General features: G+C 38.4%; 1 long non-coding RNA gene across 2 annotated transcripts; it reads left to right on the plus strand.

Moving 5' to 3' along the window:
* Positions 1 to 12461: 12461 nt before the first annotated feature.
* LOC140132900 (uncharacterized) lies at positions 12462 to 24171 on the plus strand. 2 transcript variants are annotated; one of them, XR_011855736.1, is made up of 3 exons: positions 12462 to 12599; positions 22018 to 22100; positions 24089 to 24171. It is a non-coding gene; the product is annotated as an uncharacterized lncRNA (long non-coding RNA). The 2 variants fall into 2 exon arrangements; XR_011855735.1 differs by having other exon boundaries at positions 22018 to 22200; positions 24089 to 24168.
* Positions 24172 to 27727: the final 3556 nt, after the last annotated feature.

Below are 27727 nucleotides of genomic sequence, written 5' to 3' on the forward strand. Positions count from 1 at the left end.
ATGATGAACTCCTCAAAATGTAAATCTCTGATTTAGTTTAAATTGGATTTTTTCAGCAAAAAGGACGCAAAAAACTTTTTGTAATTTTTTTTTAACCTCCACAGATATGTTTCTGTGTTAGGAATTATAAATAAATGTATTAAAATTTCAAAGCATTTTTATCATTAGTTTAAGCTCAGAAAGTATGTCAGTTTTCAGATTAGATTCAAGAGTATATAAGGACATAAATATTAACAAAAATACTGCATGGCTAAATAATTAGGGTGAAGAAGGCTTGAGAAGGCAATCAATTCTAGAAGACAAAGTTTCATCCATAGATAAGACAATGTTTTACCAAGAGAAGATTAATTTATAGTTACCGATTTTTCCTGGAGCATGATGAATAGGTTGCCAATGATACTATGGTGCAGCATTTCAATATAGCTGAAGGCATTTGCAGTTCTCAGTGGAGAGTATTTGCATGTACAGTTCTAATCTGATGAAACTCATAATATTATCTCAAGATAGTTTCAAGTCATATATATATATATATACATATGAGAAAATAAGTATTTCCTACCATGAAACTGCTGGTTTCCTACCTACAAGGAATGTACAATTTTGGGTGAGAAAATAAAAAAAAACAAACATGAAACTCACAATGTATTAGTTTTAAATAGTTAGAATTTTATTGCAAGAGGCAAATATTTGCCATTTTATGTAATATTTGACATTGCTTGTAGTTGACCACGTTTTCAGACACTACAGAGGTTTTGGGCTAATCCTTAATACAGATCTTTACCGGTGTCAGGGTACTGATCAGTGGAACCTCTGGACCACCGCGGGAGATGGTACTAGTCGACACCTGGAACAGGAGTTTAAGTGGCACCTGGTTTTCAACAGAGCACGCCGCAAAGTGGGTTGGACTTGCTGCGGCAGGATACTACCACGTTATTCCACCGCGCGGTGGCAGGCGAGGTTGAGGTACCTTAGCGGAAGACAGTCTCGAGTTCGGATCCAGGCTTAGGGTCAGGGCAGGCGGCAGGGTCAAGTTCAAGTCCAAATCCAGGGTCAGCAATGGGAGGTCCAAGCAGAAGGGAATGGGCACACAAGCACAGCAACACGGAGGAACTTGGGTAACATGGCAACACAGACGAACTCAGGTAACATAGCAACACGGAGGAACTCGGTTAACAGAGCAACACGGAGGAACTAAGGTAACACAGCAACATGGAGGAACTTAGGTAAGACAGCAACACAGCAACACAGGACTCAGGAGCAGAAACACACAGGAATAATCGCTAGGAAGCTTTCTCTCAGGCTGTGATCTCGGATCTCTGAGGTTTTGGGGCAACATTGAATTTTAGCTACCTCTAAAAATTTCTTATTATGTGCAGGTCTTCAGACTGGCTAGGCCACTCTGGGACATTGAAATACTTCTAACTGAGCCACTCATTAATTGCCCGAATTGTGTGTTTTTGGTCATTGTCATACTGGAAGACCCAACCAGTATCAGTACTTTATGTACATTACTACTTATGTGTGTATCCTGTCCCAAAAAACAGGTATGTTATGTGTCAAAATTTTATGTGGCTTAGTAAAATAGTTTGGTCAGCACCACGAAATTTGGTATTGCACTTTGCTCCTCCTTGATCATCACTACCAAATGTCCACAAATACTTTTGGTATGAATGTTCATAACTTTGTTTGATTGTATTTTTGTACTAAACTTGGTTTTGATGCTGAATTTATGTAGTGAGCCTGGTTCTGGGCATTTATGTAAAGCACTGTGGGTTGTGAACCGACTGTGCAATCCTAATCGTTTGACTTTGGTTCACAACTAGGCTTCATCCCTAGACCTCTCCTTTTTCTCACTCTATTACCTCTTTACAAAGATCTAGACCCAGATTCACTATGCAGTCCATGCCAAAATTCTAGCGTAGACTGCACATTCATACATGTGAATACTGGTTGAATGTTTCACTGGCTGCACATTAGCGAGGCAAACTGCACATAACCCCTCCAGGACACAGCCCAACTTTTAAAATCTGCCCTATGTCAGTATATGTGGTTATAGTTTTGGAACGCTTTAAGATATACAGGGGCATGTATATCTTGGCATGTTTTTTTAACCCTAGAACGCATGACGTTAAAAATATTCATATTAACGTAATGGGGGCCTTTTAGGCCCCCATGCACATAATATAGAAAACACACTTAAATAAATTTCAAAAGTTTATTTCAAAATTGCTCAATAAAATATGAATAGTGGACAACATTTTAATTATAATTTTTCACAGAAAACACCAAAAAATCTTTTTTTCCCCCAAATTTCACGCGAAACATGAAAACACACAAAAATGCATAGAAATCTATAGCAAATTAGCTGCAGCTACATTTTTATTCTAACTTTCTTTTCTATTATATTAGTCTTCCAAACAATTCTGACATGTTATTTTTTCAGAAGAGTGTTCTTTGCAAACAGTTTCCTTACAAATGGAACAATTTCGCTCAGTTTTCCTCTCTATGTTTCTCGGACACATGAAACAACGCTTTTGTTTTCTTTCTCCTGGCTCTGGAATAATCTGAAGCTGTACGTCACACTGTTTCATTGTTTCTTTAGTTTGCTTTGGCAAGCATTTTAAGTCGCTTGGCTCTATCATGTGAGGCATTACAGTACCAACAAGTGTAATACGGTAGCTTTTGCAAGCAGAAAATTGCCTAGTTTAACATTGGTGAAATAATTGTGCATGGTGATGTTTCTACCTGAATTGAATATTAGAACAGCAAGAGTTTTGACTATTTCAGACCCCAAATCCTTCTGTGTATACTGTGTATTCAGTGCATACTGTCAGTGTACTTCAGAATACTGTCAGTGTATACTGTATATTCAGTGTATACTGTCCTCAGTACCCTATACACAGCTCATTACTGTGTTCAGGGGACCTGAGGTGATGTCATGGCCTTATCACTCCCACCATAAATTACATGACATCCTCACATGTTATTATCCACACCCTGGCCCCTCCACCAGCATTACTGAGTATAAATAAAGTAACTTGAGACACAAACACTTCTGAGAACATGATAAAAACAGCAGGGGCCTAAAAGTACAAATGTAGTTTTCACCAAACAAGCATTGTTACAAATTGTAATACTTCTGGACAATACATATGTTTTGGATGGAAAATTAGACATTCACAATGGATTAAATGACAAAAGGTTCCAATTTCTGTCGAATTTGCCAATACCTCATATGGGTTTCCACAATTACAAAAATTCCTCATTTTTATTTTTTTTCATAATTTTACTGTCTAATAAAAACTAATTTTGAGAAAATCTTGTTAATTTTAACATCACCATCTTTTTAGTGGTATAACTTTTTATTTTTTGGATGACAAATGTTTTTTGGGAGAAGAGTTGTTTTATCACCTTTTAGAGCATTTTTAAGGGTGTTAATAAAAATTATCTTATTTCTAAATGTTTTTCAGGGCTTTTTATGGTGTTCACCAATAATCCAATAATGATTCCATTTTATTGTAAAGATTGTTACAGATGCAATGATACCAAATACCCTATATACTTGAATATAAGCCGCAGTTTTCAGCACAAAAAATTTAAAAACCCTAACTCAGGTTACACTGGGGTTAAAAAAAAAGAAATTGGAAACTCACCTTCCCTGAGCCCCCTGCAGGTCTTCTGTTTGATCCGTCAGGCATCGGCAGGTCCGTGCAGTGTCATAGGCTCTGACATCAGCGCGCTGCAATAGTATTATGTATGCCGTCAGCTGGAACACACTCTGATGTCAGCGCTGTGTGCAGCACAGACCTCCCACTCCCGGACGGATCGAACTGAAGACATGCAGGGGGTAAAACAGGACTGCTGGCTGCTATATACTGGGGGGGGGTCTGCTATATATTGGGGGAGTGGGCAATTGGCTGTAAAACGGAGAAGAGGGCTGTTGGCTGCTATGTACTGGGTGGGCAGGCACTAGCTGCTATATATTGGGGGACAGGCACTGTCTGCTATATACTGGGGGCAGACCAGGATTGCTATATAGTGGGGGGAGGCACTGGCGCTATATACTGGGGGGCAGACACTGGCTTCCATTTACTGGGGCAGGCACTGGTTGTTATAGACTGGGGGGGCAGGCACTGGCTGCTATAAACTGGGGGGCAAGCACTAGGTGCTATATACTGGGGGCAGGCAATGGCTGCTATATACTGGGAGGAAGGCACATGCTGCTATATACTGGGGGGCTGGCACTGGCTGCTATATACTGGGGGCAGGCACTGACTTTTATATAGTGGGGGGAGCAGACACTGGCTGCTATATACTGGGCGGGCAGGCACTGGCTGCTTTATAATGGAGGGCAGACACTGGCTACCATATACTGGGGGCAGGCACTGGCTGCTATATGCTTGGGGGACAGGAACTGGCTTCTTTATACTAGGGGCAAGCACTGGCTGCTATATACTGGGGCAAGCACTGGCTGCTATATACTGGGGGCAGGCATAGGCTGCTATAAACTGGGGGGAAGGCACTGGCTGCTATATTCTGGGGGGCAGACACTGGTTGCTATATACTGTGGGGAAGACACTGGCTGCTATATAGTGGGGTGGGGCAGGCACTGGTTTCTATATACTGGGGAAGCTGTGACCAGTGAATTTCCCACCATAGGCTTATACTCGAGTCAATAGGTTTTCCCAGTTTTTTGTGGTAAAATTAGGGGCCTTGGCTTATATTCAGGTCAGCTTATACTCGTTTATATACAATATGTCTGGGATTATTGTTTATTTGTGTTTTTTTATGCTGTATAAATTGTTTATATTGGAATGTGTTATTTTAGACTTATAATTTATTTATTTATATATTTTAATTGTGTAAGCTTATTTTGTTTACATTTTTGTACTTTATACAAACTTGGACTGAAACCAGCGATACTGGAGCATGCTCAGACAGTTTACAGTCAGACCTGGAAGGGGTCTGACTGCTGCAGTCTTTGGGCAGCCCTGGGCCACTTGGTCTGAGCCCTGAAGAAGCCACATTTGGTGGTGATACACATGGGGTGTTCATCCCCAACTCCCTCTTGTTTGGACATTTGCCACACAGGTAATATACGTTCATTTTTTGACTCAGGTGTAGCTCTGTGGTATTTTTGTATGCTGGATTTGTATTATCTTGAGCTCACTGAGCATTTGCTATTAGAATATTATTGTTGTACTTTTTTTCGTGTTATATGAGGCCTTTGTCTATAGGGGGAGCTGGTGGTTTTAGGACAACCAACACTATCACTTGTATAGCTTTCCTGTACAACTTTGTTCACATTTTTAATATTTTTATTTTTTTGTTTGTGGTGATTTGTTACATCAACAAATAAATAAAAGAATTTATTGTCTTGGTCATGTGTGCCTTTGCATGTATCTTTTGTTTTCTGTGGTTGAGTTATTCATACATGCAATGACCTAGAGGCCATTTACTGTATGTGGTGCTGGTTCCACTACTTTAAATTAAGAAGCTGGGAGTAATAGCACATCCCATGGCGGGAAGTATGTACCTGCAAGGATGTACTATGATGCCCAGATGCGCAAAGGGGTTAAGGTGTTTCTAAGGTCCTTTAGCCTCAAAAAAGTATTGCCTGTTTTCCTTACTCTTCTGTATTACCCTGCTAATGCTTCAGTAGTATTAAGAGTTATTGTAGGTGAGAAAATTCTCTCCTTTGGACAGTTTATGAAGAATATCAAATTAAACACTGAGACTGCAGATGGTAAAACTGCCAAAAAATTAATAAAATACATATAAATGTCAAAAACAATGTTGTCCCTCATTATTGTACTATTGATCTATATGATTTATTGAAAAGTTAGGCGAGCTTCATCAACAAGCAATCATGTAATTGAAAAAAACCCAATATTATAATCCAGTCTTTATATCATTTTTCGAGCTAAATCTGCTTTAAGATATCCTCCGATTAAAAACATCTGGTGAAAAGATAACAGCTCAAAGACATACAGTATCCTTTATTTAAATAAAACTCCTAATAATTCATAAGATTTTATATGAACATCAGGAATCCCATAAGGTGGGATAAGACCCTAAATTATATGCTAAAAATCCATGAAGGAAATTAAACCAGGGACACCATAGATCCAGGAATTATGACTTTGATACTCTTCTTATATTTCTTATTCATGTTCTCCTTCCAACTTAAATTAACTTGTTAAACAATGCTAATGCGCCAAGAGGGCTCTTGGGGGCATTACTAGAGCCCATCTGTCCTGCAAATTCTTCAAGGGTTCTTCCCCCACCCACTATGTGCTGAAACTTCTTCTGCCATGAGATTACAACAGGCAGAGGGAGTAGGCAAGCAGAGGAGGTAGGTAGTGAGACAGTGAAACAGCTGTGAAGCTGAAGCACGGGGGAGCTCTGGTAACACATCCCAGAGCTCTTGTGGCTCATTAGCATACGTTTAAAAGTTTATTTTAGAATAAAGTAGTCCATGAATAACAAAAATAAGATTACCATAGTCACGATGCCTGGATCTATGTGTAGGTGTCATGCTTGAATATATTGGAAGATTTCCTTTATACATATTTGGTGCCTCTCTTTAGTAATTTTATACATGGTAAGAATTTGCCAAAAAATACCCTTTTGTCTACCATTTTATAAAACTGAACATACATGAGTAAATGACTGTCCAATAAGGTTTAAAGTGGCTCTGTAAAAATTGGAGCAGTAATACTTCCATGTCCATAGAGCAAAAGATAACACATTTTACTTTTATTCTCAGAATTACATTAATTTGTCAAGCACATCAAAAGACCAAAAAAAATTAATTAAATTTTATTTAATAATACCATGACATTTATGTCGAAATGCTATTATAATTGCTTTAGCAAGTCATATTTGCCATTTCCGTCTTTTATTTAAATTCCCATTTTTACTGAAAATATCAATGTGTAGAGCATATTATAAAAGGAAAAACTTCTTTCCATGTATTTGGTTGGCTTAAAGTTATCTGACATATTTGCTAGCACTTGTGATTATTTCCCCCTTTCCATCACCTCCACGCTGGGGGAGGGGGTGTAAAGGGGGGCCCATTGCAGAGTGCGCCTGCACCCAATGAATTTTCATATGTGTACCAACATCCACAAAACAGTACAAAATGACACCGCAAAAGTTATTAAAACCACAGTACAACAATAAATACCATCTACCATACAAATATTGCATTCAATAACAAAATAATACATTCCTTTGACCAGACAATAGATAATAAAAGTTATAATTCCAGAAACCCCAGAGCACATGAATAATACTAAAGACCCAAGCAGATGAATAGTGGAGACATCCATAGCAGACAATTACTGGAGATCCGACAGTGATAATAATACTGGAGATCTCCATAGCAGAAAATGATGATAATGGAGACCCCTTAATACCAGAGATCCCAGGACAGTTGAAACTGGACACCGCAAGCATAAAAATACTGGAGACTTCCAGAGCAGGCAAATACTGGAGACCCAAGAGCAGACAATGATATTATGGGAGAACTCATAGCAGATAATAAAAATACCAGACACTCAAGAACATATTTGTTATATCCCAGACTCCTATACAGGCTAATACTGGAGTTTCTTAGACCAACTAATATTGAAGACTCCATAGCAGACTAATACTGGAGACCACAGATAAGACAAATACTGGAGCCCCCTAGAGCAGACAAGTAATAGTGGAGACCCCAGAGAAAAAAATAAATAAATAAACCACTCTTCCTCTTTACACCCTTCTTCTGCTCTGTGTCACTATGCTGCTTGTTTTAGCCATGTCAGAACCTGAAGGAGAGTGACACCAGGAGCAGGAGAGGACTTGGAAATGGTAAGTACAGAAAAGCTAAAAACTAGTCACTGCTCCGAGATCCTCTCATTTTCTTGGTCCTGACATCAAAACATATTCCTAGCATCAAAAGCCAGAGCATCAGGAGAGGTGCTGTGAAGGGTAAGTACTTGTTGGATGTATTCCCAGCTACCCTGCTTCCTACAACAATGAGAGATTCCAGTCATGACGGATGTGCTCATTGAACTCTGACTGGCAGCAGGGTATCGGCCACAACTTAAGGTTCAGCAGGCCACTTGCAGCCTATGGGTCATAGGTTGTGCACTCTTGACTAAAATAATCCATTGATTTGTGATGCTTGTGTTAGGGTAGGATTCTAGACATCCTCTTTTAGTGTGCATTGGCTGCGTGTTTCTAATCAATAAGCATGCGTGCACATCATAAGAAATTAATTCAGACACATTTGCTGACTTAAATCTCACTCATGCGATCATGGCCATGGCACATCTGCACTGCCAGAACTTTATTTGGTTTCATAAAACTATATAGAAATTATGGAAGAAGGAGAAGGGGCGGAGAATTCCCAGCTCGTGTAGTCTCTTGATTGGAGAACTTCCTTGCTGTTGCTTATTGACGTCAGGATTGAAGTCTTGTTGACATTCTTTAGCTTTAATTGTTTTCATTACGATCACGATGCCGGCGCCATCTTATAATGAAGTCTCTGTTACAATGATTTTAGGAATATAGAACAAGTAGAAATGACAGGATTTGATCTATCAGCAGGTTTACCTTAACACTTGCTTCAAATATTAAAGTTGCTATGTTTATTAATAATAATAATAATAATAATAATAATAATAATCTGATATGTCCTAGGACACATGCATCACTACTGAAATGTGCCAATGTGTCCATGACCAGAAAAGGTTCAAGCAAGTTCTAGCAAAGATGTACTCATCTGCTGTGTTATGGATTCTCTGGGGCTTATTTATCATTGTTATTTTTTCTATATTTGGCACAGTTGTTGTAAAAATACTGTTTTTCATCTCAGACTTGACTCAGACTTAAGTCAATGGGCTTGAAATGACAATGTGACACCACTTGATGACTGTGCAGAGCATTGAGTCATTTGTTTGCAGTTCCAGGTTCGTGGTATCCTTAAAATTATGTGGTGGCTATTGTGAGAAATTAAAAAATTCTAAATAAATAGAAAGGGCCAAATTACACTAATATGATAATAAATTTCAGTAAAAAGCAACATAAGTCAATGGTCTTTAATAAAATTGAAAAAATATTCAAACTTTTGGAGCCAAATATGGGAACCATTCCATGATTTATAGTCTTGTCAATCTGCCAGAGATTTATATCTAAAAAGCAATCCTATAGTGTTCTATGACCATTATTATTTTGAAAGAAAACAAATTGAAAAAACATCTGCCAATGGGTGGAAATACTTGCAACTCCTTGGCCCTGAGATGTTGAGCAGCAAATTTGACAAAAATCTGGATAAGCAGATTCTGCTCCACCAATTCAATCCATCCTAGAAATTGCAGTCATTGATGCGACCATTAGTTTGTGCCAACTTCTGGCAAAAATAAAAATATTACATTTATTTGACTGGAAAATGTCACCCACACCCCCTTGCCAAAAACATGTTCTCCCAGTAATGGACTGAAAGGCTAATAACAACTTCATTAACTGTTTGACTCAATACTTTTATCCTAAATTAATGGGGCAACATTTTGGATAGTAGGCTAATCATATTTGTACAAAATCCAAAAAGTTCTGCTCCACAGGAGATTTCTGTCCTCCCTGAGCTTGCCTTAGGACACCTTGACAGGTATATATCCCCAGTCAAGCACCCCACTTCTGGGAAAACTCTACTTTATACTAAGTTATTGGCAGTGGTTGACACTGAAAGAAGAAGTAAAACGGCTGACCCTTCTATTTCCTAATTTGTTAGCTGAGGAAAAGAAAACCCTTCCGTTCTTCCATAACCAAACATATACTTTTGGGGTTGTGGTGAAATCAATGGGTAGATGTAACTCTAAGGGTACATTCAAAAAAACTCAAAAGGGGCTGATATCCTGCCTCAAGATTTGCAGCCAGATATTGGTGCCTGGCCCTGTGTGCATTGAGCACAGGAAAATATAGGACATGTCACTATGCTATATGGAGGGGGAAGGGTCGAGAAGCATTCATCCCTCCTCTCTGGCACATTGGTGTGTTAAATACAGTTTGGCTGCTGACAGTTTTATTGGAGCCAGAATCACCATTTAGTGTAGTATGTTGATTTCTGAGAATTCAAAGGAAGTCTGCCACTTCCACTAAGTGTAATAATCTATTGCATGTTGTACAGAACTGACCTATGTTTTCAAACTTACTATTCTTCTCCATTAAGCAATTTCTGAGATATTTCTATTTGGATTGTTATGCTAATTAGCTAGTTGATACAACCAATACATGTCTTTAGCACCCGGAGCACTGCTACACCTGCCTGGATCGCTACTTTCTCCTTCCACTGTTGCCGAGTGTTTCTCCCAAATTTCCAGTTTATCTTATGGGGGATGAATAATTCATGCAGCAATAATAGTGCTCCCTGTCTTGAGGACATTCTACGGGGTGCACCAACTGCCTCATTAACATAAACATTAAAGTAGGATTATTTTAGAAACTGCATAAGGGGCAGAAATAAGGTATTTTGGAAATCCTAGTGCTTTTCTCCACAACATGCTCCCAGTAGGCTGAACTGCCTGGGGAAGTGGTACATTCGCTTCAACAATAATGTGTTGGATGCTACAGGGTAGCCTGAGTAAATTGTCAGTCCAAGCATGTGTAAGATATTTAAGATTTTTAATGAAAAAATAGGTAATTTGTATGATAAAAACATATTGATAGATTCAGAAGATAGGTTGATAAATAGACCAGATTTAATCATTTTGCTGTTGAATAGAAAAGCCAAATATGGAAAGTGCTGAAGTGACAAACCAGTAGAGGTAATTGTAAGTGATGAAAGTGGCCGTAATGAAATGCAAAGGAAGTGAATCTGTATAAAAGTGCCATTGTGGCATGTGGAAAATAATGAATACTGGAAATAACATTTCATAAGGAAGTGTCAGATGAAGCAAATATGGAACATAATCATCAGTGACTGTGAAAGATATATAGAAAGCAGGTTCTATGAACTTCCCTTCCTCTATTTCTCTTTGAAGAACTCTTTTTCCATGACTTGAGGATATCATAAGAATGTTTCCTTCTCAGGTAAATCTTATTAATTTTATTTATTGCGCTTATTACCTTGCCTTTGATTGCCATCAAGCTGAAGCGGCTAATGGTGAACAATTGCACTGCAGACTGAGACAATATATTTGTAACAACCATCAAAGATTTATGGAGGATTTAACTTGAAAGCACTAAAATGTGCATCAGTGGATTTCACAAATGCAGGTAGAAAATGGAAATAAACACAAAACAGAAATCTACAGTATATAAATGCTTATGCAAATACATGTTCAAAAGCTTTAACTAATAAATATATTCTGTTTAAATAAACCAATGGCCTTTAAAATTAAATTCTGTATAGGTCAGAGGATACAATTGTTGTATATAGAGATGAGGGAATATACTCGTCCATGCTTGATGCCGTTCGAGCATTAGCGTACTCGCAACTGCTCGATGCTCGGACGAATATTTTGCCAGCTTGAGAAAATGGCATGCGATTAGGCAGCCTCAGAGGCATCCATGCATGCTGCCCCTGCTGTTTTCTGTCCATTTCCGTGGTGTTTCCATTATTTTCTGAGGTTCCCAGGTATTTGGTCAACCTTCCCTGTGAAGAGCCTTGGTCCCCTTGAAAAATGCTCAAGTCTCCCATTGACTTCAATGGGGTTCGTTATTCGAAACGAGCACTCGAGCATCGGGAAAAGTTAGACTTGAATAACGAGCACTCAAGCATTTTAGTGCTCGCTCATCTCTAGTTCTACCCTTATGGATGGAGTTGTAAAGAGGGTCCTACAACATGCATGGAGCAGCTTCCGTACCTGTAATTTTTAATAAAGGCAGACTTTTTGGTGTTCATTCAGAGTATAATAAAAGAGTATGTGCAAGTCTTACAGTGGAAAATATCTCTGTACATTTGTCAAGCAATAGAAATAGGGATATAGGCCTGTGGTGTGTGTAGGAAAATTGACAGTCCTTCCTTTCTAGAGACTTTTCTTCTGATACTTACTGCCCCCCTCCCTTCTCCATAGAGCTTATGTATAAACCATCATCTTCTTTTCGCCCTTACAAAAATATAGAATTCAGAAGAGATTTCTGAGTAAAAGGAGGATTAGGGAGCTAGAAGTGAGTCAAAGAAAGTCACGTAAAGGGAATCTGCCATTTTAATTATCCCACCCAAAATAAACACTTAATTAAAAACTATGATTGAAAAGCAAAAACTATGATTGAAAAGCACTTTCCTTTCCTTTGCTGCAATGATAAAAAATCTGTTTGTAAACTTGCAACTCAGATGATGTGAGTCCAACCACAATAAGTGAATCCCTGTCTCCGTGTTCCTGATTGACAGGTCTCATCACTAGAACATGCTGCTATGTGGAACATTGAGAAAGAGCTTTGTTATTTCATTGATCAGTTCTTGTCATGTGACACGGTGATGTCATCTAAAGTCAAGGTTCCAAACGTCTACCCCAGGATTGTATTTCATCACATGAAATCACCTCATTCCTACATTGAGGCATGGGGAGAAGTAGAAATCCATGAATGCTGCTGTGATTTCATGTGATCAGGTAAATATATCTGGTAGACATTGCATGTAATTGGGTAAAGGACCTTTGATGACATGTGTTGTTTCATTATGAAAACGTTTCATATGTGTTTACAGTGTTTTTTCTCTTTTGTGTTGTTTCATTATGTCCTGTTATGAGTCATGATGCTCCATTTCTTGAGAGAAAATGGCTGAAGGGGCACATTGCTTTACAACCAGCCAGGAAGAGGGGCGGGGCAGTGAGCCTCCAAACCCCAGGTAGTCTCTTTTTAATTTGAGAAACATGCTCTTCGTGGGATAATTGACACCTTGTGCCAGCTTCTGCTGGAAGACACTGGATGAAAGACTACGTGGTCTATTCCCTCCTCAGACAAAGGAAATATCATAGCTGTCCATAACTGGGGCATAATTCATAATTATTGGTCCCCAGTTACAAGGGGGAGATATAGAATCTAAATACACTCCTGGACTGAGTATCAGAAGCTTATCTGCAAGCTTAGACACCCTGAGTTTGGTATGGGGTGAAAAGTAATAAGGTGCCATCTTCCAATCAAAAGTTATGGGGTTTTAATAAAACCCCAGAAACAAAGAGTACCTTGCTGATGGGAGGGGGTACATATACTCCCCCTTATAGTGACATAACGGCCGGGGGGGGAGGGGGGTGTCAAAAACCTTCTGCTTTAAATCAGTAAAGCAACCACATGGTCTTGTTCAGTTCTGAGGACTCTATTCACTAGAAGGCTGGCCCAAAGTTATGCCGTGTCCCCCGGCCAATTTGCCACTTGCTATCTGATAGTAAGGGTAATATTGTTTCCTTTTTTCTTAAACTGTTTGTATGTAATGTGTGTATACCGTTTTTAATTTCTTTTCTTTTGTTGCAATCTCACAAGTTTGTTTTTGAATGTACTATCTTTTTTATGTATATTAAAGTGTTAACTTTAATAAGCCTCTGCTTGTAGCCTTAAAGAATCTGACTTTTTGAAGGGAATTAGGTTACCAGAGGTCATTTGTACACAGTACCGTATATACTCGAGTATAAACCGACCCGAGTATAACCCGAGACCCCTAATTTTACCACCAAAAACTGGGAAAAACTATTGACTCCTTTTCTCTTCTGCTGGGCGCCGCCATTTCTCTCTCCTGGCCGGCGCCTAGTATGATGCGCCGCTCCTGACGTCATACTAGGCACCGCCCGGGGGAAAGACATGGCGGTGCCCAGCAGAAGAAAGAAGACGGGCGCGGAAGCCTGAAGACAATCGGCGCAGACATTGGGGGAGCAGCGCTGCACATCGAGGCCACCGGATGGTGAGTATATAAGATTATTTTTAAAGTATTTTTTACAGTTTACACACTTTATTGACTCGTGTATAAGCAGAGGGGACGTTTTTCAGCACATTTTTTGTGCTGAAAAACTCGGCTTATACACGAGTATATACGGTATATGTAGTAATTGTAACAATCACATGTACTGTGCGAATTCATCTTTTTAATATATTATACGTAGCAATTGCATGTGTGAACCATCAGTGTGCATTGTCTGTGTAGTTGAGGTGCCTATGGCCTTCTTTGTATAGGTAACTCATGGGTGGTGGCAGTGACTGGATCTAGGTGCCGAGTGCATGGAGTAAATTTAGCGTTAGGACGCCACTTAGTGCAAGTGGGCAGACCTCAAGGGCTAAATTCTGGGACTCCATAGAGTAGGTTCACCCCATGTTTGGACTCTGGCGTGCAGGGTTCAAGACATGGGATAATTTGGATTTTTTTTTATCACCATTTAGAGGTACATATGCCCCAGAGGGCATTACTTAATTGATGTGATTAATCTACTGCTATGTGTTGAGAAGTAATAAAAACTACAATAGTGTAGATTAAGTCAGTTAATAGTAGTTAGAGTAGTCAGTGAGTGAGAAAAGTGACAGACGTTGCACATTCTTTTAGGTGTAAACTGCTTGCACAGGTATTTAAGAAGTGTTTGCACCACAAATGTGTCGCGCGTGACACTAGGCATCATGTGGCAAGAATTAACGGGCGTTTTGGCGCTCAGTCCGACCTTGCACCTGTTTTAACATGCAAACTCTGTTGCAAGCACTATGTTAAAGGCGCACCACAAAAAAGTTAGTGAACTTTATTGGGCCGTTCTTAAAGAATTTGTCGCACGCAGCATTATACACGGCAGAGCACTTTTAGTACAGTTTCCCAAATTCTTAGCAAATGTGCCCCTTTGTCTCGAAATAGCATTTCAAGAATGGTGATTTCGTAATGGAAGGTGGATTTTTAAACAAGCTTGTAGACAAGTTTATTTTCCATATTTTAAAGCTTTGTCATCCTGGGGTATTATGTTAATCATTTAAAAAAAGGCGAAAAGTATTGTACCTTTATCACATTCATCCATTAAGTGATTTATGTATATAATATATATTATAATATGCTGCATGGTACATATAATAAACACCTTATACAATTTGCACTGATAGATGTCTCTAAAGATAATGGCGTGTATAGAGTAATGTATAGATAATGCTACGGGACAACATTGTTGCCATATGACTGACATTTCTAAATGATATTGTCATAGACTGTAACAATTTTGTCTTCTATAATTCTATAAATATCCAAACAGATTGTTTTGTGTAATGACATGTTTGTCTTTCCCTTGTTATTGGTGTTAATGAGGGAATTCTGTGTTGTTCCATTTAAACAAGGTTATCTACTTTGCTCTTTTGAACCTGTAGGAGCTAAATCCACTACAAGCTCATTATTGATTGCTGTATTAATTGTTTCCATGTAACCTTCGGCAATAGTTGTCGTCAATCCACGTTCAGTCAGTTTCCCCTTTTCCTAACTTAGAGTTGATTTAATCTGAAATTTCCATAGTTTGTAAAAAGGTAAAATTCCATCTCATATCCACTGGCCTTCAGGAGCTGAAAATCACACATATTCACTTTAAAACAAAATGTAATGCAAAAAAATTGTAATTACTATGGGAAAGCGAAGTAATTTAAACTTAGTTTCAGGCATTAACCTTCTTATGTATTCAACAGATTTGACTGGCTAAGTGCTGACTTAATTTTTTGTTGCCTGTCAGAAGGAAAGTCTCCCATCAATATTCAATAACTAGAAGAAAGAAATTGATGTTCTATGCTGTTGGGCAGAAACAATAGAGATTGCTCTCTCTGAATTCCAATTATCGAACAGTTTTTTATGTTGTGCTGCCCATTAGCTTAAATGAGAACAGTTTATTATGCCAAATACATAACAATATCACTTTCAGCGCTGAATAAGTTGTCTTTATAAACTTTCATATTTTAACATCTGTTAAAGTACATTTCTGTAGCTATGGGGAATCCACAGCAAAGACACAAACATACTGAATTTGAAGAGCTAGACCAGACTATGGCTCATGCTATTTTTTCGATTTTTCTTTCATTTCTAAAGTAGGAGGAGAGACATTGATTTCATTTCATACAACACAACATTAGTGCTCCCTTTCTGTAATCGTTTTATTACCCAGATGCTCGAAGCTCACGGGCTGAGTAGGCACAATTGTGGTATACAGGAGGAAAGCATAATGGAGTTATTTGTTCTTTACAAATTTATAAAAATCAGACCATTTCCTTCCAATCTAAAAATTTTTCAGCAATAAATGATGTATAAGAAGTTAAAAGAATTCTGCAGCAGGAGCGGTAGCACCTGTAGAGATATGCCACTGGGCTATGCTCTGCCATTATTCATCTAGGAGGGTTACATAATTTCCATTCTTTATCATACTTAGTGGAGGAGATTTATCATTACTAGGCGCATCATGTGCCACTTGTGATACTCCACCCCTTCCTTGGCTCCCAGGTGATTTCCAAATAAGGTGCTACTTCCTGGCAGAAGCTAAATCAAATACACCAGGCTGGGGAGTCCTTGCTTCTCCATGCTGACTTATTTTGGAGGTGACATAGGGAAATAAAAAGTTGCAATTCCTGGCCATGCCCCCTGTATCTTCCAAGCTGCGGTAAGCATACCATGGACATTTCCTTTTATATATTTTTACATTTCCATCTTAACAAACATAGCAGCAAAAATAATTCTTCTTCTATGACAATAAACCTTCGATTGCTGTTATTGTATATAATTTAGGATTTTTTCAATGTCCACAATAGAAAACTAATGAAATCTGTGTTTAGCGCCTCTCTTTGTAGTAGTTTCAAAAATTGTCATAGCTGCAACACCATCTTTAAAGCAATCCTTTAAAGTGTTTTGATCTGCACCGTGGATAGTACACTCCAAAACCGGATAGAGGTATCTGGAGCTTAGTAAGATTAAACTCCATCAAGGAGGGGACATCTGCTGCTAATGTATTAAATGCCTAGCTATGAGTAAAGAGAGGTGAGAATCCACACATTTACCTGTCATAACTTGATCAGCTGATCTACTCCATACTGCACTAGGTTTTGAGCTGTCTTTGTTCTGCTTACTTATTCAGTAGTCCTCGCCTACTGGCCACATCAGAACCATAAGCAAGTCAGGTCTCTTCCCAGGTCTGGATCTGCATTGTGCTGCACTATGTCATAGCAGCTTATTGTATGATAGGTGGGGAGAAATTACTGTCTGTGATAGGTTAATATGTATTGGGACAGGATTTCTGAGTCAATCATGACAGGACTCCTTAGTAATATTGACAAAGGCTGACCAAATACATTGCTTTGTGTATACACATTGATAAAGCAGGACTTTTACTATTTCATCAAGGAGTCTTGCAATATATACATTGAAAGTGAATATCATTGCAGCATGGCATATATGTATTAATTTATGTTGATTGTAGTGTTGTTTACCATTAGTGATAAATAGAAAGATACAGAGTGCTGGTTATGTGTGAGACTATTGGTCATGTGACATCATCACAGGTCTTTTAGCCTTTTAACATTAGCAAACTGTACCCCATGCACATATCTGACATCTAACAACATAAAAAAATCACAGCATGCCTGCATAGACTTATACTCCATGAAGGCTGCTGCGATTTCATGATAAATATGCTGGGTACAGTATTCTAAAGTTAGAAGGCTAAGAGACCTGCAACAATGTTACCCTGGTCACATGACATTACTGCTGCATGCAGAAAAAGAATGGGGAGGAGCTGCTGAGGAGGCCACGTCCACCTCAACTCACTATATACATCCTTAGATAGGTAAAATTATAAAGTTGAATGTATGGGGGGAACAATTTTTAGCTAAAAGAAGGGTATCAGTTAGTAACTAGGGCTCTAGAACCTGCCACTAGCTGTATTTATGAAAAAATCTGGTGACCTTTAAGCATGATAGTGTTGCTTGACCACAAAAGATTTTTCCCTAGTGGTTATTGCTCAGAGGCCCCAAAGCATATGCAAAATCATAGTAGTGTCCACTCATGCACATGCTACCTTCACATGTGATAGCGCCAAACAAATATACTGCAGCAATGATACACACAGTTCCCCATCCCCAAAACATAATATAAATATCCATACACATAATTCTACCTAGTTTAACACATTGTAAACTCCCCCTATTCTTGGTCCTAAACTATAAAATGTCCTCCTAATAATTCCTTAATTACATAATGCTCTCAAATGTGGGTTTTTATACACTCTATATTACAAACAACTGTGCCCTCCATACTGCACTGTCTGGATTTTGGCCCCAAAACTTTCTAATGACTGAATAATTGTCCCTCACATTATTAACTCCACATTCTGATTTACACACAGTACTTTACATTGTGCATGCACATTGTGTATGCCCCACTTATCATGACCTCACATTTTATGATAAACCCGCCAATTACAGCGACCGTATAAAATATATGGCCCCTTATTTTATATTACACTCCTTTCTTGTGGCCACATTCATTGTGCTACTCACCTAATAATGTCCTCATAACATGTGGCATGACATGTAATAACGACAGCTACACTTAATGCATTTGGTCCAAACAAACAAGAACTAAAAATAATACCCACATAACAATCCTAGACAGTTTTTTTTTTAAACAACGGAAATGTGGGCACTAACAGAGGTTTACAGAATTTATACAGTATATCATATAATGAAGTATTTAATAATAATACAGTAATTAATATCAAGGTAAAGATTCATAAAATCAATAAATAAAAACAAAACAATACAATTTATATCATATTTAAAACTTTCCTCTATAGTATATAAAAGATAATTGTGTAAGGTTTTGTGAACAATTGTTCTGAAAGATATGAAACTTTCAGTTGACAAAATATCGAGGAGGGTTATATTATCAGAATGTAGTGCCCTACACTTCCGATATGAGTAGTCAGTCAAACAGCTTATTCCAGTCAATTTGTTGGCTCTTCAATGAAATGAGACTCGATATTAGCAGATGTGCTGTTATTGTTATGCAATGATGATACGAAAATGATACAATGAATAGTTGGATACTTATGAAAAAACTCACGGTTGTAGAGAATGTATTCACATTTGTGGCTTTGCTTTAACATGTTCTGTATATATATTTCTGATGAAGAAGCAGTACACTTCGAAGCGCATTTAGTAAGAGAGTCACAAACAGTAATATATGGAGATGGATCGAATCTAAGAGTCAATTTGCACAGTACAACAAAGATCACAATGCTTTTTTCATAAAGAGAAACTCCCACCAAGAAGTCTGAGGATATTCCTGTTACGAAATCTAGGAATTACATATGCGGCTTATAGATGTGATTAAAAAAAAATAACTCTGTTACTATCCGGATATAGCGTTCTCTCTATCACACATGTGTGCACAGATGGACTAAGAGCGGAGTCATTCCAAGACAAGCAAGACGCATGATGGCAAGTGCAATCACTTGCAACAACGTCGAGATTGTTACAACACAGAACGCGTAAAAGCAAAGCCACAAATGTGTATACATCCTCCACACCCATGAGTTTTCTCAAAATTTCCCAACTATTCATTTTTGCATTACCATTGCATAACAATAACAGCAGGTCTGCTAATATCAAGTCTCAGTATCAGGCCAAACACACTGACTGGAAAAAGCTGTTTGACGATACCATATATGATACCATAACACTCCTGGATATATTGTTCACTGAAAGTTTTATATCTTTGAGAACAATTGTTTACAAAATCTCACACAATTGTTTGTTATATACAGGAATGTTCTGTAGGTTTGTTCTAAAGTTGACTTTGTATGTAAGTCGGAACTGTATATTTTATAATTGTAACCTGAGGCAGAATTTTTTTGGTCTCTGTAACAATTGGATTTTAAAAATGTTGAGTTGTCATAAAAACCAGAATTAACAATCTTCATTGAAGACACCTCTGATAACTGTTACAGCTGTTTATTGCAGCCTAAGACTAAAGTACAGTAAATTACCAACATCCAGAGGTCCGTTTGGAACTAGGGGTCTTCTGTAAGTCGAGTGTTCTTAAGTAGGGAACGACCTGTACTATTTGTTCACAAAGTGCCTGGTTGCAACTTATACCGCTACTAATGTATCACTGCATTGATGTCACCAATAAAACCAAATGGGTTAAACAAACTGTACAGGTACAACATTTAAAAACAAAAATATTAACTGAATAACTTGAATCAAGACCAGGATATGGGACATTTTATATAGTACATCCAATCGTTGGTAGACAATATATTTGCTACCTCCGATCGAATGTTTCACCCAGCTTAGCGTTTGTCTCTTAAGTCACTTGTAGTTATTGAAGTTGGGTAATAACTGCACATTTGATCTACTTTGTTAATCAATTCTGGGATTGTAGGGGGGTCTTGCTTGGCCAATGGAGGGGGATTAACAATATAGCAGCTTGGAACAGGGCTGTAGCTAAACTTTTTTTTTAGAAGGTGCCTATGTTTTATTGGGTAGCCAAAGCAGTACACTTGCTGGTGTAAGAAGTAAGACCTGGGTAGTGATTTGGTTAAGCATCGTTCCAGAATTTTTGAATTTGTGGGCAGGACCAAAATATTTGAACCTGTGAGCCATTTGAGGCATTTCATCGCTAATCGTGTGGTGATAGTCCCATCTGATGGAGTAATATTGGGGTTCTGTACCATCTTGTCATTCATTTATATGAGTTCTCCTACACTTTCACACATGTGGAAAGGCCATGAGAGTTATTGTGTATTTTAGTGATATCAGCATCACTGAAGGTGAATGATTCTCCCATCTAGCAATATAATCCGGTTTTACTTCTCCCTCTCTAGTAGTTTCTTGTATATAGTGGGAATTTAGCCTTTCTGTCCTGTAGGGTTTACTCATTATCTCTTCTAACCAGGTTGGAGTTCCCATCCAAGGATGTTTAGCAGTAATCTATCTTGCAAAATTGTCTACTTTAATTTTGTGTAAAAATGTATGTTGGGGAAGGGGTGTCTAAGTAGTTTGCTAGGCCCTTGGATTGATCTGGTTTGTCTAAAATGGATTCCAGCTTACTCCAGATTCCAGTTGTGATTTTACTCATGGGTCTAATATAGAACTGGAGAATCCCAGTCAGGGATGGCAATGAGAAGAGAGAGATCTGGTTTCTTAGAACTGTAAATGTACCTTTATTTAGTAAGTTATTGGGCAAAACGCAATGTGTCTGTGACAGGCCCCAGCCCAAGCCATCTTCTCATTTGAAACATCTGTGAGTTCTATATCTAATTCCAGCTGTCTTCCTGAGGGAGAGTTGATCTATGTCCATTGTTTTCTGTGAAGTGCAATATAATATACCAGAGGATCTGGCAGACCCATTCCTCTACGTGCAATATAATTCTGTCATACACTGCATGATAAATGTAACACATGGTCCAACTGCACTCGGATGCCCCTTTCAGTGCAGAATTTTGTGTTGCTTCGGGTACAGTACAGCGGTGACACAAATTAATACATGTGCCAGCAGTTTGCACTGAAAAGAATGTGCAAAGTCAGGCAAAAAACTAGTGCAGGGGCTTTAATAAATGTGGGCCAATGAATGGAGACGTTCAGGCTCTGGATAATTACTTTCTGAGAGGACACTTCAAGTTTCTTTAAGGAAAAATGTTTATAAATGTTTATACCACAATTCAAAGTAATTCTCGCCTTCTCAAAAATTATAATTTACATTCACATCATTTCATAATTATTTCACTATATAAAATTTTACAACATTCAAGCTCAATGACTATAGCATAATTTCTTTGGGATCTGTAAAATATCCTGCCTTAATATTTTCCCTGTCAAGGGAAAAATGTATTTTATGATATATCTTTTGCTTGAAGGTCCTTTCAATGTATGGTATAATAGCTATTAGGTTTAATAAAAATGTTAAGGCTCTGTGACATACTTCAAAACAATTAAGATTTAGAATACCTTGATTTATGTCTTCTACACCGAGAAATCATTACTGAAGATATAGTGCTAGCATATGCATGCTTTATTTTTATTCTTCTCCCATTGTATTTTTAGCTAGCCAACGTACATCCAAGTTGTATAAATGATGTCCCCCAAGTACTGTCTATCATTCTCTTACAGCACTCGAAAAGCAAAAGGTAATTATCTGGCTTTAATGTGTGGCTTCAATTTTACATCTTCAATCTTCATGTCCTCTAGATGACTACTGCCCTGACATAAGGACATGAGTAATTAAAGGTGAATACCATTTCTAGTTTTTTATTTCTGTGTAATGAGATCTATCTATAGATCTATCTATCTATCTATCTATCTATCTATCTATCTATCTATCTATCTATCTATCTATCTATCTATCTATCGCTATAAATAGCATTCCAAATGCTAGTTTTGTAACACATTACACTTGGTATAGTCAAAGTAAAGAACAGTATAGTGTTTTTTTCTCCCACACAGACCAGGGCCATAAAACTGTATGGCTTTTGTAAAGTGGGGAGTGCTGCCAAAAATGAAAAAAGGCCATGTTTTTAAGGGGTTAATGGTATATTAACAAGAACTAATTTTTATTGCTAAAATTAGAGATTTGCTTCAAAGTCAAATATCTCTTTTCTTGGTGCTTCTTTAAACTAGTTTTAATTGCACCATATGCATTACAGTGGCTGCTGCTGGTTGAAAACTCACCTTTTTAGAGTATAATGGGCCACATGTATCACTCGCTTTTTCAGTTGTTTTTGCGCCTTTTCGTTTTTGCGCCATTTTTAAGATTAAGCGCCAAACTAGCCACGCAGCAAAAATAACCAGGTTTCCCTCATCTTTCCTACAAATCCAGATGTTTTGTTGTGCCTAATGATATTCATCACTTGCGACTTTTCATTTAGCCACAAAATCGGGCGCAAAAACACTCCAGCCCAAAGGTGGCGTAAACTGAGAAGTAGCACTGAGCCCCTTTGCAGAGCAGCTCATTCCCAGCAGCAAAGCTCAGCCAGATACTAGTACAGATAATACAGACATTAGATACTCTGCAGACAGGAGCTGCAGCCTCTATTTACAGTTAATCACCTTCTATTTACAAAACATTCTGCAAACTTCTGAGCTCACAGCAAGAGCTGAGAAGTTTGCAGAATGTTGCAGATAGCACTGACAAGTGTCCCCCATCTAATCCTGCACAATATAACCAGTGTGTCTGAGGAGGATACTGGGAAGAATTACAGGGGTGCAGTAGGAGACCAGCACTGGGGGATCCCCTCCAGGAGAAGCCTCTGCTGAGGAGGTAACTGGATGCAGGGTGTCACACACCTGGGTGCTGCTGTGAGTGTTATCTTCATTCTAGGATGTGGGAGAAGCAGAGAGGAGCTTGTTGCAGGATCACATGTAATCTAATATTGCACCTTAACTGCGCCAAAATTGCACCTAAACTGTGTTTAAAAACAGTGCGCCAGAACAGTGCGCAACTAATAGTGATAAATGTGGCCCAATGTCTACATTTACACTATCTTTAACCGCCTTATTATCATAGTAAAAGAGGTAAGAAAAAGACATCAGTCCATCAACCCAAACCTATACATTATATTGCATTGATCCAGAAGAAGGCAAAAACCCCGTAAGGCTGATGCCAATTGGCACAAAGCAGGAAAATATTCCTTCCCCACCCCTCATATGGTAGGCAGAATAACTCCCTGGATCAATAGAAACTACTAACAAAAAATGTAATTCTCATACAATGTGATATTTGAGCTTGGAAAAAACCTCCTAAACAAGGATTTCTACTCTTCTACTTGATAAAAAAAATCATATCAATTTGCTGCTTCCAGGAAATGCTATTTTATTTCAAATAATAAAAAGCCTTGGATGCAAATAGTAGAGATATGAATAACAAGGGCTTCTTGCATAGAGGTCTGGATTTCCCAGGTTGAATCAATGTGTACATGGTCAAGTGCATATTTTATCTATTCTAGATTCTATAGTTAATTCCAAGGTAATGAAAATTATAGTTGCATTCAGGCAAGTAAACCTCGTTAAATGTGAGAATTAAATATTAACATAAAATAACTGTACATTTGTATTGTTTTCTTACAATGAGAATAAGATAAAGAGAATAAGTTGCAGAATGAATATGTATGTTTTCCAGGACACCGCTGAAGCAACCTGAACAAAAATATCCACTTTTTACCAAGCAACTTGCATTCTGAGCAAAGCAGTAAACAAAGAAAATAAAATTTAAATTAGAAAATAATTTTTTTGTTTGCATGCCTTTCATCTTTAATACTAAAAAAGTTTTGTGCACATACAAAGAAATTGAGGGAGTTTGAGCATTACTTTTAACACTAAGAACATCTTTTATGACCAAGGTCCTACATTTCAGAAGAAGTAAAGAGTTTCAGTCACAATACATAATAGCAAAGCCAACTGATGGAAATCAGGTTTAGAGCTACAGTATGCACAGAGTGCAAAATGTCAAACATGATTCCTTGTTGTTAAGAAATAACAGCCTGGGTGAGCTTGCTGACCACTTACAGCATCTCTTCCCTTTAGACCTCGCTAACATGCACATGGAATTGGTGAACCGACCAGACACAGAGAAGTCCAATTATACTTAATATGGCAGGCTCTGAATTGGCTGATGCTGACTAAAAGGTCAGGGATGATGGCTTTCGTTACAGTCATACAGTCCCAACAGGGACAGCAAAAGAAATCAATCAACGACAGTGTTAAACATGTCAAGTACAAGTCGACAACATCAAGCTGGATTAAAAAAAATGAGATGCCCTGTGAAACAAAAGACTTACACTATCGGAGTCACCTTAGAGACAAGATCAAGACTGAGGAACTATCACAGGCTCTATTGTTGTGCATACACTATATAAAGGTGTGATCAATAAATACACACAAAAACTGTATGGACGTACCACCAGCATATCCGGCCATAATCAGCACAAGCCACACTAAGGCAGGTAGAAAAATCCCACACAGAAACACATAAGAGGAGAATTATCAGAAGTGCTGAGGTCAATCAGAGCTCAGCTTTAATTTTATAAGCAGCTATGGGAAAATGAAAGCTGAGATCTGATTGGTTCTGCTCTTAGACACTTCTGAAAAATCTCCCCTATAAAGCTTATGTCAACTGAAATGGAAAGTATTAATGGATTCATTATATGCACAAACTGATAATAGTGAGTTCTACAGGACCTGACTTAAAAGTCATGTTTTGGCCCAGGTCTGAAGATCAGTGCTGAATATATGCCTACTGTGATCTATTTATCATGTATATTGAGTTATTTGACCATCGGTGAACACATTTCGACTTCATTGCAGGCCTGCCTTAAAAGGAGCAGCTAACATTGTTTCAGTGATTGCTCCAGTAACACAGGTGTAGGTGTTGTGTGTTAAGTATGAATCACACCACTGGACAATTTAAAAGGAGGCTGGTGCTTGGCATCATTGTTTCTCTTCTGTTAACCATGGTTATCTCTAAAGAAACACATGCAGTCATCATTGCACTGCACAAAACTGGCCTTCATGGAAGATTATCGCAGCTAGAAAGATTGCACCTCAGTCAACAATCTATCACATCATCAAGGAATTCAAGGAGAGAGGTGCCATTGTTGCCAAAAAGGCTCCAGGGTGCCCAAGAAGGACCAGCAAGCCCCAGGACCATCTTTTAGAAGTATTTCAGCTTCGGGATCAGGCTACCACCAGTGCAAAGCTTGCTCAGGAATGCCAGCAGGCAGGTGTGAGTGCATCTGCACGCACTGTGAGTACAGAGACTCTTGGAGCAAGGCCTGGTGTCAACGTAGGCAGCAAAGAAGCCACTTCTCTCCAGAAAAAAACATCAAGGACAGACTGATACTCTGCAAACAGTACAGGGAGTGGACTGCTGAGGACTGGGGTAAAGTAATTTTTTCTGATGAATCCCCTTTCCGATTGTTTGGAACATCTGGAAAACAGCTTGTTTGGAGAAGACAAGGTGAGTGATACCACCAGTCTTGTCTCATGCCAACTGTAAAGCATCCTACAACCATTCATGTGTGGGGTTGCTTCTCAGCCAAAGGAATCGGCTCTCTCACAGTCTTGCCTAAAAACACATCCATGAATAAAGAATGATACCAGAATGTCCTCCAAGAGCAACTTCTCCCAACCGTCCAAGAGCAGTTTGGTGATCAACAATGCCTTTTCCAGCATGATGGAGCACCTTGCCATAAAGCAAAGGTGATAACTAAGTGGCTCAGGGAACAAAACATAGAGATTTTGGGTTCATGGCCTGGAAACTCCCCAGATCTTAATCCCATTGAGAACTTGTGGTCAATCATGTCGTTGCAGCGGCTTACAGCAAGTTATCTATGGGTGTGAGAGAGTGAGACAGACAGACTGACAGACATACAGAGAGAACAGAGTCATCCCCCCATGGGAGATGGTGGGGGTAGGGAGTAGGGACAGAGACACAGGTGACACGTTGTTGCTTAGTGCTCCATCCACCTTCTCCCCCCTCAGAGCATTCAAATAAACTTTATTATATATAGTGAAATCCTGGGACTGCCCCTCACAATCTACATAAACATGTGACTTATGACATAAGAGAACGCATGATGCCATCCATATATGTCCTTTACATAAAGCTGATGAGAAAGCTAGAATGTGCAACTAAATATAAAAATAGTCTTTAGTGATGGGGGAAGTCTTGCAGAGTCCAGCTACAGCTGTCATTCACAGAGCTGTACAATGTCTATTCTTGTCAGAGGTCAACGACCTAAGACAGCCAGCACAAGGCAATAATTGTGTTCACATAAACTTAATACATTATTATTTTATTTGCATTCACATTTCCTCCTTTTGAACACATTTATTGCCTCCTTATGTTGTTGCACCCAAACAGCTACTTCTGGCCGGATCCCCCGGACCAGGACACTCGAACGTCATTCACCAGTTGGGCCACAACCTCATAAGGAAATACTAAAACTCTGGAACTCTTGCAGACCAGTCATTTCACTATATCTAAGGGATTGTATCAAATAAAGTATTGAAGTAGGGTGATCTTCTTATGCGGCGCCAAACTCCAGAAGTTCAAGGGTCACATCATCTGACTTCAGAAAGCTTTAATCATCTCCCCTTGGACTCTGCTGATCTTGGACCACAATGGACTTGTACTGTTTCAGCATCTTCAGCTGTTGCTTTAAATTACCTTACACAAAAGCAAAACACAAGCTTAAAAGACAGCAAAAACAGCAAAAATACATATCCCTACAATCAATACATTTAAAATCTCTAAAATTGATAAATCCCTCAAGGCCACCACCAGTTAACTAAACAAACTAAGACAGGACGGTCACTAGAAATTCTCATCCTCTACTGAGTTAGAAATTATGGTTGAAATTTTTTTTTTCCTTAACCTTTAAACTTGCTCAACATCATGTTAGACCCACAAAGACCAAAAGGATCTATATATCACTGATAGAACCCACCACCTGGCACATGTCATACTACTAGAAAAGACACTACTTTTAACAATACTATGCCAGGTCCCAATAATTTAATAAAAAAACTACTTCCATAAAAAGGAAACACTTATAATGATAATAATTATATTTTACTATGGTCACATGATGTTTAACAAGCTTATAGCCTTAATACTCCTTTATGAAAATTAAAAAGAGCTGACAGATAAACACTATACCATGTTTCTCATCTGGTTTTCCTGATTTCTCATCAGTTGACAAACATTTGTCATTAGTTAACACACATTTCTCATTGCCACCAGAACTCCAAGCTGGAT

Source organism: Engystomops pustulosus, chromosome 5 (genome assembly GCF_040894005.1).
Source record: "Engystomops pustulosus chromosome 5, aEngPut4.maternal, whole genome shotgun sequence".
Lineage (NCBI taxonomy): Eukaryota > Metazoa > Chordata > Amphibia > Anura > Leptodactylidae > Engystomops > Engystomops pustulosus.